Source organism: Phyllopteryx taeniolatus, chromosome 22 (genome assembly GCF_024500385.1).
Source record: "Phyllopteryx taeniolatus isolate TA_2022b chromosome 22, UOR_Ptae_1.2, whole genome shotgun sequence".
Classification (NCBI taxonomy): Eukaryota; Metazoa; Chordata; class Actinopteri; order Syngnathiformes; family Syngnathidae; genus Phyllopteryx; species Phyllopteryx taeniolatus.
In genome coordinates, this window is record NC_084523.1 from 1,548,102 (window position 1) to 1,560,605 (window position 12,504).

Consider the following 12,504-nt stretch of genomic DNA (forward strand, 5'->3'; position numbering starts at 1 on the left):
GGGCTAGGGGGCCGGCTTCCGCATACAAAATTTCTCCAATTATGTTGTGTGGAAAGAATAACACGTGAAAGACAAGACCTGAGCTTGTTTGAAGAAATTATTTGAGGGGTGCTCTTCATGCAACCAACCTACGTCAGACTTATAACAGGATAAATACTGTACAGTAATAAACCATAAAGACTAGACAAAAATAACAGACGTTCATGCGGAGTGGTCGGAAATCTGCAATCAGCTCCTAATACTGTCTACTTTGGAGATGTGATGGGTTGCATATGGTTTTATGGTACTGTTTGGCAAAACACATTTCCCCTATGAAAATAATGTGGCCCATTTAAAAACAGGAGAGGACTCAATCTTGAGATCAGCTTGGGACAGGACGTCATTGGTCCATCAACTCTTGCTCCAATTTGCTCACACTATCAGACCCAAAAACCTCATTAAATCCCCATATGGAATTTCCAAAAGTTCTTTTCTAAAAGTGTGAAGACAAAACAGTGGATCATACAGAATAGGCAGGAGATCCTTGGGAATGAGTGAAGGAAAGAAGGGAGAGGGAACCTTTGATGAGTAAGAGTTTTTGTTAAGCGAGGGAGCTTAACTTTAAAATATTCCATGTGGTGGTGAATGGGGGATTGACCAGTGGTCCTGATCTGAGCCACACACTGGGGCACTGGGGTTAATGGTGGATAAAGATAAAAAAGGAGGGTTGCTTTGCTGATCTCCATCCTCCCCCACTCGCTACCTTCAAGTTTCACCTCCTGCACCAATCCCAAATCAGCTAGACAATGGAGGCTGCCAATGGGGAATCATCGGGAGTCCTTTTGATTTCTCCCTTTACCCCCTCGACGGGTCTGAGTGGCCAGGGTAAAGATCCAATGAGGTTCGCCCACAGAGAGCGTCGACACTTAGAGAAACCATTTGAGGATTGGAAATGAAATGACAAGAGCTCTCTGATCTATGACAAGAAATCAATTTCAGACTGGAAATGTGAGCAGAGGGTTGCTCAGTCTGAACTGCAGTTGCTTTAAAGCTGCCAAGATATACTTAATTGATGGAGATTTTGTTAAATCACTATAAGTACAGCAATTGAGATTTTTTTTTTTTTTTTTTTTGCAATGATTAAAAGGAGTTTTCAGGCCAGTCAGTGTGTATCTGCAGGCCGAAAAAGAAGGAGTTCATCTTTGAAGCTATAACTGAGCGCTTGACAAATTAGTAGGGGCTGGTTTTCAAATCTGTTTAAGGCAGGAAGAGTGTCTGGACACTGCTCAGGAGAGATACGACTCATAGGAGAGTGGACCTGGCAGGTTGGTGGCCAACGTTAAAAGCCACTGCACTAGATGTTGGATGTTCTTTCATATTTTAGGTATCCAAAAATCCAGTGACACTGATACAATGATGATTGAAACGATGGGGAATAAATCAGGTTTTACAGTTTAATGATGACTGTATGACAAGTGCAGACTAAATTAGTCAGTTCAACTAAATGTTAAAAATGTTGCAGAATCAGTTTTGTCTCAAATGTACCAAATGCGTATTCACATGGTAAAAAGAGGCCCATTGTGTTCAAGCTAAATCTTTATATCTAATATGTTCCGAATTCCCTCTCTCTCTCTCTCTCTCTCTCTCTCTCTCTCTCTCTCAAAGAAGCTAACATGTTCCTGACTATGTAAACTTGCAAAAAAATATTGTTTTTCCAACTATAACTCACCCTTTTGTGGTTTCAGCAGCTTGGACCCGGCCAAACCCATCACACTTCGTATGACTGATGTGCCTCATTATAGTGTACATGCTAAAACACAACACACGCCGGCATGCAGCAACAACAACAATGGAAGAGGGAAAAAAAAAAAAAAAAAAAAGTACTTCACTTACCACTTTGGACTTTACAGCGTGCGTCTTTTCAGGTTGTTTCTATAGGCGCACAGTAGGCATATTTCAGCCTAAAAACACAAGTGGGGAAAATACATAGATGTTTGGATTAAAAGCAAAAGAGCAGTGCAGCTAACAAGACTGTGTTGGCCTTCTTGTCTCTGTGTGCAGACATCTGATTTACTCTATCACTTAAAGCTCATATAAGCCTGGTCCGCTACAAATCTCAATCAAGACGTCAACAGAATAAATAAAAAAACACCAAAGCGTGCTCACATTTGTCCGCATATCATAACTTCTAAGCAAGAGTAGATTGAAAAGCTTTGGGGTGTGAAACAGGCACAACTGGAGGGGCAATTCTATCAAGGTGGACAAGATTTGTTACATTTGAGAGAGCGTAATAATAGGCTCCTCTTGACCTCAACTAGCCACTACAATCAATCTACAGAGCTTACAGAACTGCACCAGAGTAGAAAGAAAAGGTCCATGAGAAAGTTTTAAGTTCATTTGAACACTGATGGACATCAAATCATACTTACTCTAAAGGGATAGAACTTGCGTTGCCCGTCACGAGGGAGGAGGAGTCCCACAATGGCAGCAATCTGTGACATGAGGTGTATCATTAGTCCACATTTATTTTATATCATCTTTATACTTAATGCTTCCACAAGGTGCATTTTGAAGTGCGGCTGCATGCATGTGCGGGCTCGATTGGGTCTTGCATAACTATTTTGTTTCTGTATGGCTTGTAGGTGAAGGCAATAAACTGTGGAACAACAAAGTGCACCTGGATTTTGCTGTGAAACAGGAGAATGTGTGTGTGCTTATAGTCAGACATACACACACACATACAAACACACACACACAGACAGACACATTACTCTCTCTGAAGTTAAAAGGTACAACGCCTGAAGGCACACAATCTCAACACCAAATAAATCATTGCGTTACTCTGATAGACAATTGATTCCTCATCCATTTCCATTAAGCAGACTATACAGTCAGTGTAAACGATATGGGATCTATCGACTTCAGATATCATTAGAAAAAGTATACAAAAACAAAAATCCAGGAGCAAAGTACTATGCAGCATTCACTAAGAAATTCAATTCATGTGATGGAAGCATGCCAGAGGTGGCATGAGGGGCACAAAGTGGCCCGGATGTTCCTCTCAGAGATTCTCTCTCTCTTAATCTCCCAGAATTCCAATGACCCCTACAGGCAACCGGGAACTGCTGAATCCTGAGGAATGTGCTCTGTGAACTGTACCAAAAAAAAAAAAAAACGACAAAAAAGCCTGAAGCTCGAAGAGCACAGCTGAAAACAAAACATGCCAACTGCTATAATTTCTCACTGTTTTGAGTTTGCGGAAAATGCTAGACAGATTGCTCGTTCAGTACTGAGCCATAGTGGCGTGCGTGCATGTGGAAAGAAAAATAAAAAGGTTTTATGTTTAAAATCAAACCCCTCGTGAATGTTATGTGTCCAGCAGTAAAATCTACCAATCAATTTGTGGACTTTGATGGCAAAAGCTGGCATGTGCTACTGACTTTAAATTATTTACCACTAAATTGACTTTAATGCAGCTACATCACTTGGCCATGCATGTCGTATTTTATTGAGTCTCAAAAAAAAAAAAAAAAAAAAAAAAACAACCATTAGGAACAACCATTAGGAAATATTAAGTCTACATGACCTCCAATTGGCAGGGATTTACAAATTCCACACATACAGTATCTGGATACCAAAAATTAAAATCCATTGGTAAATTCTATCTACTTATAAACATTGCAGTGCATGAAAGTATTCATGAAGGCCTAATAATGCTATAGGCTGATATTTACATACAGTATTTGAACACTAAGTGAAGATAAACTATTCGAGTAGGGGCCATAAATACCTCCACGGTACAGAAAAAAGGAGGGTCCAGTGATGAAAGAGGACATTATGCTAACAAGTAAGATTACAGTACACAATAAGTTTATCTTAAAAGTAAATACGGTGTTGGAAGAGGAGGAGGGGTGTGGTGTGCATTATGGAAAGTCGTCTGCAATATTTCTGTAAAGACCAAATGCTCCTTATCAGTGCTCGTCGAGCAATTCAGGGCCGCTCAAGGAAAGACGAGTCTGGGAACTGATTCTATTCATGGTCAGACGTGTAATTACCCTCAGCTCACAGTCTAGACCCGGGCCGCTTTCACAGTATTTAAGACCCTCTGTGCAACGTGCCCACGCCGGCTCCCAGCGCCGAGCCGCGCGCGTTAAATCTGCAGGCAGATAAATTAGTAAAGAATGCAATAAAATGGACACAATGAGGGGAACTTCATCCTTCTCGCTCTTAAATGAGATTTCTTTGAAATGCAGATCAGCGGCTCCAGATTAGCGAATTTTAGCTGCTGTCAACATCATAACAAAATACAAATGCGATTGTTCGCCGACGCCTTATCTCCTTGCTTCCATCTGCTGGCTGGTTATTTACTCCCCCCTGATTTAGTATGCAGATCTAAATAAGTCGCATCAAAAGGAGGGCTTACTGCACAATGGCTTCTTAAGCTTCTACATCAAGGTATTTGAGGAACCGGTAGTCACATGAAAAGGCTGCCCATCAAAGACCCATCTCTAATGAACTCTCCCCGTATCAGAGGGGGCTTGTGGCTTTAATGCCTGTGTCTGTACGGGGGGAGTACAAATCACCAAGCCAAGGCAGAAAGGCTGGAGGGGGCTCGCGGTGGTCCTCGGTTATCAAATGAGATTAGCTCGGCACAGGCGTTAGTCAGGTTTTTCCATCGTCCATTCAACGGAGCTAAGTGGGCACTCGCGAAAAGTACTAGACGACGAAGGACAACCAAACATAGCTACAGGTTGGTAACTTATGATACGAGGAGCAGTCAATAAGTAATGAGCCCAATTTAATTAAACCCACTAATAATTGATTTTTTTCTGAAATGTTCACAGTTTGTAGTTTACATATTTGTTGGAAGGTTTATTTGAAAAGGTTGCGTTTAAACCTGTACTCTTCCTGTCAGCCATTTTGGAAATGACGTCATTGTTGGACACATAAGAAGCAGAGAGCTGTGACTGAATTCCTTGCTTTGGACGGGGAATCGCCACTAACGTTTTTCTATAGGTTGACAAATTGTGCGAATGGGGTAAAGGTTATGACATCAATGATGACATATGATGGGGATGTCATCAATGGTGACTCTAAGATCTTCTCTGATCAGTACCTCGACCGTAGAACTATTCTCACGATTAACCACTGAAGATGATGTGCCGCTCCTTTCCTTGTCACAGAGGTCACTCAAAGCAGGGTCTTGTTCTTTGCCTTTGATCCTGGACACCCACCATTTGACTGTAGTGTAGCCTGTTGCAGCTTCCCCGTACACAATTTGCAACCTTTTGAAAATGTTTAGTGGTGGTTTCCCTTCCAAAGCCAGAAATTCAATCACAGCTCTGTGCTTTTGACAGGCATCCAATGATTACATCATTACCAAAATGCCTGACAGGAAGAGGACAAGTTTAAACAACACTTTTTTTTTTTTTTTTTTATAAACCATCAACCAAACAAGTATTTAAACTACAAACTGTGAAAAAAAAATCTCAATTCGGAGTGGGTTACATGACATTGGGCTCATTGCTTTTTGTCTGCCCCTCGTAACAAGCTAATGGCTACATGCTAGTGCAACAGCTTTAAAATCAAACCACCTCATTGGACACTTATTTTATATATCAGAACAACCTAATGGGATTCAACATGAAAGCAGCACCAGAAAATATAAAGAACACTACATGCAATACAATACAGAAAATAATAAGGCTCAGAAAGGAAATGCTATAACGTAGAAGTGCAAAGAATTACACCAAGAGGTGTTTCTACTATTTTCGGTGACTTATTTGGAGAGAGTCGACAGACAAAATGCTGTATGAGAATGACTTCTTGATGTAGGTCTTGTATTGGATCTAATTGGACTTGCATGTGTACCTAATGTTGAGACGAGATTTAATTAAGGGAGATAAAAAGGCTCGATTATTCCTCCGTTTTTCTCTGGAGGCTTGCAAAAAGCACTTTTTTTGGGGGGCAGTGCTCTTGCAATAACCTTTAATTTTATGGTGTAGGCCGGATTACAAGTGACAATCACCAGACTTAGAATAGGGGAACTGCGTGGCAAGACTGCACGATCTGCTCCTCCCACCCTCCTCCTCTTCATCGCCATCATCATCACTGCCGACACCATCCAGCTTTGTGTGCATGAGGCCCCCACTAACATGCACGGCGTTTACCAGCGAACAATTAGCCCTAAAGCAAAAGCAGGGCCCAGTGCTAGCACATGTGGTTAAGAAGCGAGCACTGCGGGAGAGCACCAGATGATGAAGGGATGAGGATGGGAGGAGCAGCTGGAGGAGGAGGAGCACGAGGAGGGAGCAAGTCGTGTGCCAGACACGCGTATACCACTTTTTTTTTTTGGGGACTACTTCCTTTAACATTCACTCAAAGAAAGAGAAGATGCTAATCACATAAAAGTGCCCATAATTAGCCACATTTTAGGAAGCCAGCCAGATTGAACCACGAGGGCATCTCCTGGCTGAGTCACCCCTGACACCCCCCCCCCCCCCCATCCCTTCCACTTCTCCTCACCCCCGCCTCCAGCGTCTCGTGTGCAGCATGCCAACTGGGCTCGGTGCCAGTCGCGTTCGCAACCACGAGGGACCCTTGTCGTGGCGCCTTGTTTAATGAAATGACAAAACAACAGATTTGCATATGCAGAAACAGGTGTTGAAACACGTTTGACTCGACCCCCCCACCCTCAGAAAAAAAAAAAAAAAAAAAAAAAAAAAAAAAGAATGAAAAAGTTTTTGTGCAACAACAGCTGCTTGGAGGTATTTAGGCTCTGATGGGCACTCAAGTTGGCACCATCTGCCCTGCTGCTCACCAGAAGTGACCGTCTAAATAAAAAGACTCATCACATATCATGAAAATATACCATTGTTTTAAAGCAACCACTCGATTTGTGAAAAGTGTGTCCGAAAAGCCTAGAGCTGTGATCCACTAGTAGCCTGTAATTACGCTCCCACCGATACGCTGCCTTCAAACCAGAGCCATGCGTCATCTTAAACTTTATACACTCCCCGCACGGACGAAGCCAAACCCCAGCAAAGCCGCTGTGGTGGAAACACAGCCATTGTTTAGAGTAGGATTAGGGCTTGTCGTCCAACAGCCCGAGATGCCTTCAGATGGTGAAAGAAGATAAAATCCCTCCACTACGGTGGCAAACGCCAGCTAAAAATGAACATTTGTGAGAATGTCAAATGTCCCCCTCCACATTTCATATAGACAAAAATCTTGGCCAAAAGGGAGGGCAGACTTAAAACATCCCCTTTGTCCTTTCATGAAAGACACTGTACGGCACTCCAGACCAACAAATACCCTCATCATCACCTCCCATCCCCCAGCTTCAATCCTACCCATCCTTGTTTTATTTGGCCCAACGAGACAGAAGGAACAAACCTGAGACAGTCGTGACCCTGCGCGAGCGCTCTAGCTTGGTCTAGAGCGACGCCAGCAGAAGGCAGCACCATATGCCCTCAGCCCCGAGCTGGATGCTCTTTCTGCGGCCTAATGTGCCTGTCAAAAAGTGTTACTGTCACAAACCAGCCCCTGTACACCCTCTACCACTCTCTGCTTTATTTGCTCCTCTCACAACATACTTTCCTTTTGGGTCCTAAGTGAAAAGGTACCAGTAAATGCCATTTGTTTACAACTCATCCGAAATTAAATTTAATCGGCGACCAGAGTAGTGCGGCTAAAATAACAAGACATTTGACAGCTGCCGCTCTCAAATGACCAAACTTTCGCTCTTCCCAACATCAAAACAGATGAGGTAAGGACTAGCGCAATAGGCACAACTGTTAGCCTCGAGTGCTGACTACAAGTGACAGGCTCGCCGTCACATGTGGTTAGGAGCTCTGAGATGACCTTGCCTTTTGCCACAAGTGACCTCTTATCTTTAATTCGGAACAAACACCCCAAAACCAACACCCTTTTTTTCCACCCTGAAGAGAAAGCCATTCATCAGACCATGACCACAGCATGTAAACACTTGATTGTTAAATGAATGGAGGGGAATATAACAGTCTGTTACTGAGGGCGGTGATGGAAAAGAGAAGGCTACCGGTCCGCTAGTGTTTTGCAAGCACGTTTCACACAGTCCGTGTGAAGTTCTCCCACCCTGTTAAGTCGAAAACAAATGTCGTCACGCATCTAAAGAGGGAGGAATAAGTATGTGAACCCTTGGGAATTTCTGGATAAATTGGTCGTAAAATGTAGTCTCCATTTCTAGAAAATTTGTCTAACTGTGGACTGATGAACGTAAAGATTCTTAGAGATATTTTTATAACCTTTTCCAGCTTTATACAAGTAAAGAATTCTTAATCCAAGATCTTCTGAGAGCTCCTTTGACAAGAGGCAATTCTAAACTGGTGTGTGTTTTCTCGTAGCCAGAGCAGCTTTAAGCCACACCTCCAATCTTGTCTCATTGATTGGCATCCAGGTAGGCTCACACCTGACTGATTAACTGATCCATAGCCTAGAGGTTCACTTCCTTTTTCCCCCCTGTCCTTTGAATGTTTACATTTTATTTTCTTTAAAAATATGAAAACATAATGGTTTGTGAGGTATTCATTTAACCAGACTGTTTGTTTATGCTTGTGATTCAGATGAAGATCATACTACATTTTATGACCACTTTATGCAGAAACTTCATAAATTCCAAAGGGTTCAAATACTTTTTCCTGCCACTGTAATTATCTGACTGAATTATACTGTTTCTCTGTGTGAAAAGGGCTACTCTACTCAACTGAGAAGCATAGGAACAAGGTGCTAAAATTATAAAACATTACATTAAAAAATATTTTATAAATTACCGTACTCACATCCAAATGTTATGTTCTTTCTCCAAGACAGACGTTTGCCAAAAACTAGACTTTTGACACATTAGATTGAGTTTAGAAAGCTAGCGTCACAACGTCAAAAACATTTAGCACGAACCAGTCCACAGTCTCCTTGCTAATCCTCGTACCCTGACTGCCTAACCCAGCCCTGACCAAGAAGCTGTGGCGATCCAGTTTGGCTTAAGTGACCCGGAGCAGAAGTAAAAAAGTCTGAGCTGTCCCAAGACCCTTAGCAACTGGGCACACAAAACATCATTACAGTGATGTGGATAATTATGGTGCAAAAGGGTGGCCTCTTAAGCACGTAATACACTCTTTTATCTCCAGAAGTAAATCTTTCCGAGGCTGACAGCTTGCAGCGTATGATCCCCGTAAACAAATACTTTTGTGCGGCACAAAAGTGCCATTAAAGGCCAAAACTGTCAACACAAATTCCATTCTTACTTTGTGAGAGAAGGGGGCAGGGGGGACTCAACGTGATCACTTCTGGTTGCCTTAACATGCATGGAGGTTGTCATAGAAACATTGGTGGGAAGTTAAAAGGGATAAAAGCCGAAGATCTTTCATTTAATTGCCTTTCTGGATTAGCAACAGGGTTGAGTTAGCTTTATTTTTTGTCGATTTTTACAGCTAATGCGCACATGACAGACGTGTTAGGGCAGGGCTGAGCAACCTACGGAGCATGAACTCCAGAGCATATGATCCGGATAACTGTTATTCTAAAAACAAATACGACTGCAGAGGAATTGTTCTAAATAGGCCTAATTAGTATTTGTATATTAGTATGGGCATTGAAGGACTTTTATTTTTAAAAAGTGTCGGTTCCTTCCCCTTGAGTTAAAGGGATGGATAAGTAAATGCATAACTGACCATTTCATCAACTAAACTAGATGTAGCTGATTTTTGGCCATGTCTCTGCTTTTTTGTGTTGTATCTGGCCATTGTCCATCTAAGCTTCCGTGCGCAAAGTTTCCAGGAATGACAAATAAATTGCACGTCTACCTCAGCTCAGTTCGGAAGCAGTGATTCCGACCTTTGAAGATTTTTTTTTTTTTTTTTTTTTTAAACACACGCACACACTCACATCCGGCAGCATTCACAGAGCTTAAAACTGAGACTTGATTTTGATAAATGATTGAAACTTATGACAGGTTACACACATTAATCCAGTGGAGGACATTCATTTTCCTATTACCATAATGTAGAGCACGACCACCCGATGATGAATGCAGCAATCAAAAAATGGATGCCGAGCGGGGAGAGTGGCTTTAATAAGTGCTCCCAACAATGGTCAGGAGACTAATGGCAAATCTTTTTTTTTTTTTTTTTTTTTTTAATATAAAATGAAGTGACCTTTTTTTTTGTGGCACAACAGAGCATAATAAACAAGGGCTGTTTTAAAACTGCTTGAAGAAATGATTACAGGGCCACTCCAACAAAGGGGCTGATTGTGCACTGTCACCGACATATTTCACGAGGGCCGTTTATTGCCGCCTGCACCTTTGAAGCGCCAGAGCTGCTGAGTGAGGCGGGAACGCCGTGGTGCACACCTGCATAACTCGGGAGGGAACACCTGTGCACCCTGCGGCTCCCGCGAGGTGGGTCGCTGCGGCTAACCTCGGGGTGGCGTGGTCACCAAAGAGAAATATTGATTTGTGCCGTACTTGCTAAGGGCGGGACAGTATCGATACAATACAGATGCTACAGTATCGACACAAACGGATAATATGTCGATACTGCCTCATTTTACATGATGCATTTCTGTATTGTAAATTATTGGCCGTCGGAAGCTTTATTGTAAAATTATGAGAGAAAGATGTTTCCTTAACTTTTAGTATGTTTAATGTGAAAGGCATGTTAGTAAGTTCTCCCTTTCATAGTTCAATACCATAATACCATTGACATCACTGGAAAAAAATATTGATAATATCATAGTGTGAGTGATTGCAACCCATGAGAACAGTAACAGGATATCTTACTATCATTTATGACATTTTCATATTTAGTCCAGATTTTAAAAATGTGTCATAGGACTGAGCGGGAGGATCAAACATGGTATTGTTAATTGTGACAGTGATCATGCATACATTCGTGTTGATTCCACATAAAAGAGTGCACTTGTGAGTTTATGGCCAGAATCAATCTTTTCTTAGGAATCCTGTCAAACAAAATACTCTCAAATGTGGACCATTGATTGCAAATGAGATTTGCCATTGCGCACACACAAGTGTCATTTCTCTCACAAATGTAATGTTGCAAAAATGTGTACATAATGATGAATTATTACAATTGTGGCAATTGTTCATTGTGTTCACTGAGAAAATAATTTTTTTAAAAAGATTATTTTTCATTTTTGTTGAGCACTGTTTATGCAGCTTAAATGTAAGATAGACTGTACATAATTCCTACTTTTAATTATACTCTATTTATCGTGGCAAATTGGTAAAATAAATGAGAATACGAGTTGGTCTACAGGTAATAACTATCATTAAAAACAATTTTTGTTCTATTTTAAATATCATCTTGACTTACGTCATTAAACGAAGGTCAAATGTACATTAAGAGTAATAATCCTAATAAAGATTAGAGAAAAAAAAGTGTAAAAAAAATGACAGACACAAATACGAAGCAAACTCAATTTACCAGAGTTAGCTTAATTTAAACATTTTCACCTATGCTACAATAAGCAAAGTGAGGTATCTTTACGTAAACAAACTAAGTCGGACGCGAGTTAGGTCCACTTCCTAAGTTTAAAAACGAAATTAAACGTTTAGCAACTTACCAAAAACAAGTGTCAGGTATATTTTCCTCGCGGTGAAGTTAGCAAAACAAACAAACAAACAAAAGCAAAAAAAAGGGGGGCAGGTAGGTGAATGGGGGAAGTCCTCTGTTGTGGCCAAGCTCTTCACTTGTGACAGTCCGAGCTAGCTGACCATGGCGAGACGAAACGCAACAACAAGCTGCGGCTGAGTAAATAAAGTACAAATTAAAAAAGAAAGAAAAAAAAGAAAGAAAAGAGAGAGAGAAGAGAAAGAGAGAGAAGCACAAATATTCCTGTGTGGGCACCACTGTCTCATACACTCTCGCCAGCCAACGCCGCTGTTATTAGGCTTGCTAGTGCAACCCAGAAGGGGTAAGCGAGTACAACCGAGTCCCGTTTGAATGACGCGTAGTGCGGGCAGCAGGAGAGCGGAGAGAAGGAGAAGGGGAAAAAAAAAAAAAAAAAAAAAACAAGAGGCTGCGTGTGTGCATGTGTGTGTGCGTGTGTGTGTGTGTGTATTTTCTTCGCGTTTCCATTCAAACACACACATCAAGATGTATCCACGCCACGCAATTTGGGACTACACACTAACCTCCTCCTCCTCATCATCATCTTCCTCGTGGCTCCCTTCAGCGCGGAGGTGCGTGTTGTTATTTTTGGGCGTACTGCGACCCCGTGTGACGTCACAGGCCACCTGCTACATAAACCAACAAAATTTGTCAATTTAAAAAAAAAAAAGATTTCGAGTTAAACTGTTGCTCACTTCGCGTAATCAACCTAATAAAACAAAATGGTAACATAAATACAAATAACTAAAATGACAGTGAATATATAACTAAAGAGAGCACTCATTGTCTTTATTTTACAATATACCACGTGTATGTTTATTTTCATACACTGCAGATATAAAAACAACAATTATGCAAA

General features: G+C 41.4%; 1 protein-coding gene across 7 annotated transcripts in view; it reads right to left on the reverse strand.

Moving 5' to 3' along the window:
• The window catches only part of foxp2 (forkhead box P2), a 102,259-nt gene extending 90,014 nt beyond the window's left edge, over positions 1 to 12,245 (reverse strand). For 2 of the 7 annotated variants that reach the window (XM_061762407.1, XM_061762403.1), the window contains exons 1-4: positions 11,599 to 12,044; positions 2,409 to 2,471; positions 1,873 to 1,940; positions 1,709 to 1,789 (exon numbers count right to left, since the gene is read on the reverse strand). The gene's annotated coding sequence lies outside the window, so the exon portion shown is untranslated. Of the gene's footprint in view, positions 1 to 1,708; positions 1,790 to 1,872; positions 1,941 to 2,408; positions 2,472 to 11,598; positions 12,046 to 12,169 lie in introns of those variants that run through there. The other 5 variants (XM_061762410.1, XM_061762404.1, XM_061762405.1 and 2 more) reach the window with 4 other exon arrangements.
• Positions 12,246 to 12,504: the final 259 nt, after the last annotated feature.